Source organism: Mus pahari, chromosome X, assembly GCF_900095145.1.
Source record: "Mus pahari chromosome X, PAHARI_EIJ_v1.1, whole genome shotgun sequence".
NCBI lineage: Eukaryota > Metazoa > Chordata > Mammalia > Rodentia > Muridae > Mus > Mus pahari.
The window spans coordinates 84,090,162-84,096,617 of NC_034613.1; positions in this window are offsets into that span (position 1 = coordinate 84,090,162).

A 6,456-nucleotide genomic window follows, 5' to 3' on the forward strand; every position below is an offset into this window, starting at 1 on the left:
AGGCTGGCTCCACTTCATTTGTGAATAGAGCAGCTATCAACAGAGATATTATGGCATTACTGTGGCAGGATAGGATCATTTGTATATGTGTCTTGAAGGGATATAGCTGGATCATACAGTAGTTCTAATTTGTAAGGAACAAAACATACTGAATTTCATAATGGCTGCATAATTTTATATTCTCACCAGCCCTGAATAAGAAGGGGTTCCATTTTCCTTACATCTTCAATAGATTTTTTTGTTATTTTTGTGTGTGTTGTGTTGCTGTTGTTGTTGTTATTATTGTTTCTATCTTTTGTTTGATGGCTAGTTGATTGTTTCTGAGACAGTTTCATGTAGTTCAAGTTGATTTCTAACATGCATTATAGCTAGTATTGCCCTTGAACTCTAGTGGTCTTACCTCCATGTGCCATGGACTGGGTTGTAATCATGAGTATATACATAGATTTTTTACTAAGGTGAGACTCAATCTCAAGTAGTTTTTGTTTGCGTTTTCCTAATAGTGCATGCAGCATGATCAACACTTTAAAAAAATACCTGTTGTCTATTTGTGTTTCTTTGAGAATTGTCTTTTCAGTTTATTATTCCATTTTTATCTGGCAGGGACTTTCTGCTGTTTCAGTTTTACAGATGTTTATAGATTCTAGATATGAATCATCTTTCTAAAGAAGAGTTGGGAAATAGTTGCCTCCTAATCTATAGACTGTATGTTTGTTGTGCTGACAGCTTTATTTGCTGTGCATAAACATTTTAGTTTCACATAACTCCATTGTTAATTCATGAGACTGTTTCCTTTACTGTTGGAGTCTTGTTCATACAGTTCCTGCATATGCTTGAATCTTCAAGTACAACTCCTATGTTTTCATTTAGCAGTTTCAGCATTTCAGTGTTTAAATTGAGGTTTTCAAATCATTTTAAATTTACTTTTGTAAAGGGTGAATGAGATGGATCTCATTTCATTCTGCTATATCTGGATACCCTATATTTTATGTATTCATTGATTTGCTTATTTCTTTATTTAATTATTCACTTTACATCCTGATCACTGTCCACCTTCCCACAGTCCCTCCTCCCAAATCACCTCCCCCTTTCCTCTGAGTAGAGCATGCCACTCCCAGGTATCTTCCCACCCTGGCACATCGTGTCCCTGCAGGCTAGGTGCATCTTCTCCCATTGAGGTCAGACAAGTCAGCCAAGTTAGAGGAATGGATTCCATAGACAGGCAGGCAGCAGGTTTATGGATAACCCTTGCTCCAGATGTGGGGGAACACACAAGAAGATAAAGATGCACATCTGCCACATATGTGCAGGGAGTGTAAAGGTCCAGCCAATGTATGTTCTTTGGTTGATGGTTCAGTCTCTGAAAGCGTCAAGGGTCCAGGTTAGTTGACTCAGTTGGTCTTCTTGTGGAGTACGTGTCTCCTTCAGGGCCCTCACTCCTTCTTTCCACTCTTCCATAAGAGGCCCCAAGCTCTATTCAAAGTTTGGCCATGGGTACCTGCATCTGTCTGAGTCAGCTTTTGGGTAGAGCCTCTCAGGGGACAGCCATACCAGGATGTCTGCAAGTACCTCTTGGCATCAGCAATAATGTTTGGTGTCTGCAGATGGAATGGATCAGAGTGGGTTGGTCTCTGGCTGGCATTTCCTTCAGCTTCTTCTCCATTTTTGTCTCTGTGTTTCTTTAGACAGGGACAATTCTGGATTAAAAAAATTTAGATGTGAGGATGGAGGTGATCTCTTAAAGTTCTATCATCATGATGTTGAATATTTCAGCTAACAACATCCCGATTAGGTCCTGGGAGCCTCTTGTATCCCTGGCATCTGGGACATTCTAATGTTTCCCCAAGTTCCCTACACCCCACTGCTACTTACTTTTATTCTTTATACTGGCCCTCTGGACTTCTCTCCTGTCCGTTCTAATACTGATCCTGCCCTATTATTTTGCTTCCCCTCCCCTCCACCACCCAGATCCCTGCTTCACTCTGCCTCCTGTGATTAATCTAAGTGGGTTTGAAGCATCCACATTTTGGCATTCATATTAAGCTTATTAAGCTTCATATGGTCTTTGAGTTGTATTGTGGGAATTCTGTGCTTCTGGGCCAATATTCACTTATCACTGAGTGCATGTAAGTACATTTGGGTCTGGGTTACCTCATTCAGAATGATATTTTCTACTTCCATCCATTTGCCTGAAAATTTCATGAAGTCATCATTTTTTATTGGATATTTTATTGATTTGCATTTCAAATGTTATCCCCTTTCCTAGGTTCCCCTCCAAAAACCTCCTATCCCCTCCCACCTTCCCCTGATCCCCAACCCACCCACTCCCATTCCCAGTCCTGGCCTTCCCCTGTACTGGGGCATAGAACCTTCACAGGACATAGGGCCTCTCCTCCCATTGATGACCAACTAGGCCATTCTCATCTACATATACAGGTAGAGCCACATGTCCCACCATGTGTTTTTGTTGATTGGTGGTATAGTTCCAAGGAGCTCTGGGGGTACGGGCTAGTTCATATTGATTATCCTCCTATGGGGCTTCAGACCCCTTCAGCTCCTTGGGTACTTTCTCTAGCTCCTTCATTGGGGACCTTGTGCTCATTCCAATGGATGATTATGAGCATCCACTTCTGTATTTGCCAGATACTGGCAAAGGCCCTCAGGAGACAGTTATATCAGGCTCCGGCCAGCAGGCTCTTGTTGGCATTTGCCATAGTGTCTGGGTTTGGTGGTTGTTTATGGGATGGAACCACAAGTGGAGCAGTCTCGGTAGAGTTGTTCCTCCACACTCTGCTCTGAACTTTGTCTCTGTAACTCCTTCCATGTATATTTCGTTCCCCTTCTGAGAAGGATTCTGAGCTTCTGGGCTAATATCCACTTATCAGTGAGTGCATAGCATGTGTGTTGCTTGGGATTGGGTTACCTGACTCAGGATGGTATCCTCCAGATCCATCCATTTACCTAAGAATTTCATAAATTCATTGTTTTTAATAGCTGAGTAGTAATACATTGTGTAAATGTACCATATTTTCTGTATCCATTCCTCTTTTGAGTGGCATTTGGGTTCTTTCCAGCTTCTGGCTATTATAAATAAGGCTGCTTGCTGTGAACATAGTGGAGCATGTGTCCTTATTATAAGTTGGAATGTCTTCTGGGTATATGCCCAGGAAAGGTATTACTGGATCTTCCAGTAGTACTATGTCCAATGATCTGAGGAATCGCCAAACTGATTTACAGAGTGGTTGTACCAGCTTGTAATCCCACCAACAATGGAGACGTGTTCGAATTTCACCACATCCTTGCCAGCATCTGCTGTCACCTGAATTTTTTATCTTAGCCATTCTGACTGGAGTGAGGTGGAATTGCAGGGTTGTTTTGATTTGCATTTTCCTGATGATTAAGGATGATGAACATTTTTTCAGGTGCTTCTCAGCCATTAGGTATTCCTTAGTTGAGAATTCTTTGTTTAGCTCTGTTCCCCAATTTTTAATAGGTTTATTTGGTTTTCCAGAGTCCAACTTCTTGAGTTCTTTATATACATTAGATATTAGTTGCTGAGAAGAAGGTATATCCTTTTGTTTTAGGATAAAATGCTCTATAGATATCAGTTAAATCCATTTGTTTCATAACTTCTATTAGTTTCACTGTGTTTCCTGTCTAGTTTCTGTTTGCAGGATCTGTCCATTGATGACAGTGGGGTATTAAAGTCACCCACTATTATAGTGTGAGGTGTAATATGTGCTTTGAGTTTTAGCCAAGTTTCTCTAATGAATGTGGATGCCCTTGCATTTGGAGCATAGATGTTGATAACTGAGAGTTCATCTTGGTAGATTTTACCTTTAATGATTAAGAAGTGTTCCCTCCTTGTCTTTTTGGAGAACTTTAGGTTGAAAGTCGATTTTATTTGATACTAGAATGACTACTCGAGCATGTTCCTTGGGAACATTTGCTTGGATTTTTTCCAGCCTTTTACTCTAAGGTGGTGTCTGTCTTTGTCCCTGAGGTGGGTTTCCTGTATGCAGCAAAGTGTTGGGTCCTATTTACATAACCAGTCTCTTAGTCTATGACTTTCTGTTGGGAAATTGAGTCCCTTCATATTAAGAGATATTAAGGAAAAGTCATTATTGTTTCCTGTTATTTTTGTTGCTAGAGTTGGAATTCTGTTCACGTGGCTATCTTCTTAGGTTTCTTGAAAGATTACTTTCTTGCTATTTCTTGAACTTAGTTTCCCTCTCTGTGTTGAAGTTGTCCCTTTATTTTCATTTGAAGGGCTGGATTTGTGGAAAGATATTGTGTAAAGTAGGTTTTGTCATAGAATACCTTGGTTTCTCCATCTATGNTAATTGAGAGTTTTGCTGGGTGTAGTAGCCTGTGCTGCATTTGTGTTCTCTTAAGATCTGTATGACATCTGCCAAGTATCTTCTGGCTTTCATAGTCTATGGGGAGAAGTCAGCTGTAATTCTGATAGGTCTGCCTTTATATGTTACTTGACCTTTTTCCCTTACTGCTTTTAATATTCTTTCCTTGTTTTGTGCATTTTGTGTTTTGATTATTATATGATGGGAGAAATTTCTTTTCTGGAGCAACCTATTTGGACTTCTGTAAGCTTCTTTTTTTGTTCACAGGCATCTCTTTCTTTAGGTTGGGGAAGTTTTCTTCCATAATTTTGTTGAAGATATTTACTGGCCCTTTAGGTTGGAAATCTTTCTTCTTGTCTATAGCAATTATCCTTAGGTTTGGTCTTCTCATTGTGTCCTGTATTTCCTGGATGTTTTGGGCTAGGATCTTTTTGCATTTCACATCATCTTTGATTGTTGAGTCAATTTTTTTCTATGGCATTTTCTGCACCTGAAAGTTTCTCTTCTGTATCTTATATTCTGTTGGTTAGGCATGCATCAATAGCTCCTGACTTGTTTCTTAGGTTTTCTATTTCCAGTGTGATTTCTCCCTTTGTGATTTCTTTATTGTTTATACTTCCATTTTTAGATCCTGGATGGTTTTGTTCAATTCTTTCACCTGATTGGATGTGTTCACCTGTATTTCTTTAAGGGTCTCGTTTATTTCCTTCCTATATTCCTCCATCATCATCATGAGAAGTGACTTTAGATCCATATCTTGTTTTTCTGGTGTGATTGTGTATCTAGGACTTGCTATGGTAGGAGAGTTTTGTTCCAATGATGCCAAGTAACCTTGATTTCTGTTGCTTCTGTTCTTATGCTTGCCTCCTGCCATCTGATTATCTCAAGTGCTCGATGCCCTCAGTATATCTGATTGGAGGCTGTTCTTCCTGTAATCCCAGTTAACTCAGAACTCCTCAGAGTCCAGCTTTCTCTGTGATCTTGTGATTCTGGGNTNCTGTGAACCTGAGATTCTGGGTGCTTCAGAATTCTTGGCAGTCAAGCTTCCTCTGAGACCCTGACATCCTGGTGTGACCAAGCTCCTGGGATGCTGGGATCCTGAAATTCTAAGTTCCTGGGCATGTTACAGTGCCTAGAAGTGGTACCTCCTCTGGGGACTGAGGGGCTGTCTGCTGTGTTCAAAACCAAGATAGACCAGCACTGACCATAACGAACTCGTGCTGCTGGTCGGGCAGGTTTCCTGTGTTCTTTCTCCTGCTGGCACAGGCCCCTCATGGTTGTTTTGGGACAGATGTTGCATTCCACTCACCAGTGATCCTAAGATCCTGGGTGTGCTAGGGTGTCTGTGGTGTGGAGAGCCCTCTGGAAACAGTGGGACCGTCCGCTGAGTTTGTGCCTAAGGTGCCTGGGGGCTGGCACTGGCCAAAAGGCTGTTTCTGATTTTTAATATGTGGTTTTATGGCCTTTTTCAAGATTGAAAAGGTTTTAGCCTTAAGTTTTTAATTTTCTTTTAATTTCTGTGTTTTGTCCATTTTTTGGCACTCATGTTATGAATGTTATTTCTTTTTACATTACCCCATAGATCACTGAAATTTGGTGTCCATTCAAAAGCATTTTTCATGTTTCTTAATTTTGAAAAATTATTATTTTTTGCCTTTTACTTAATTATTTCATCCTCCTCCCTAATTTGGGCATCCATTTTGTTTCTTATTTTTGTTATTGTTTTGGTATCTTTTAATAATTTTTTCATAAAACCTTCTTTAAAAACTATTTCTATGGCACTGAATACAGAATATGAAGCCTTGTGCTTGTAGAGAACACTAATACTGAACTATAAATTCAGCTCCAGCCCTACTTCATAAGTTATGGTCAGTGTTTAAACTTACTATTTCTTGAGTATCCCTGTTATTTTCACTGTCAAATGTGTTTGTAACTGTTCATAGAAACATTTTTATGATGACTGTGTTAATATCATTGCTAGATAAATATAATATCTCTCTTATCTCATTGTTAATCTCTATTAATTAGTTTTCCATTAGGTTTGAGAACTTACTGTTTATGAGCATGGTATTTATGAAATAAGAACATTTTCAAAGAT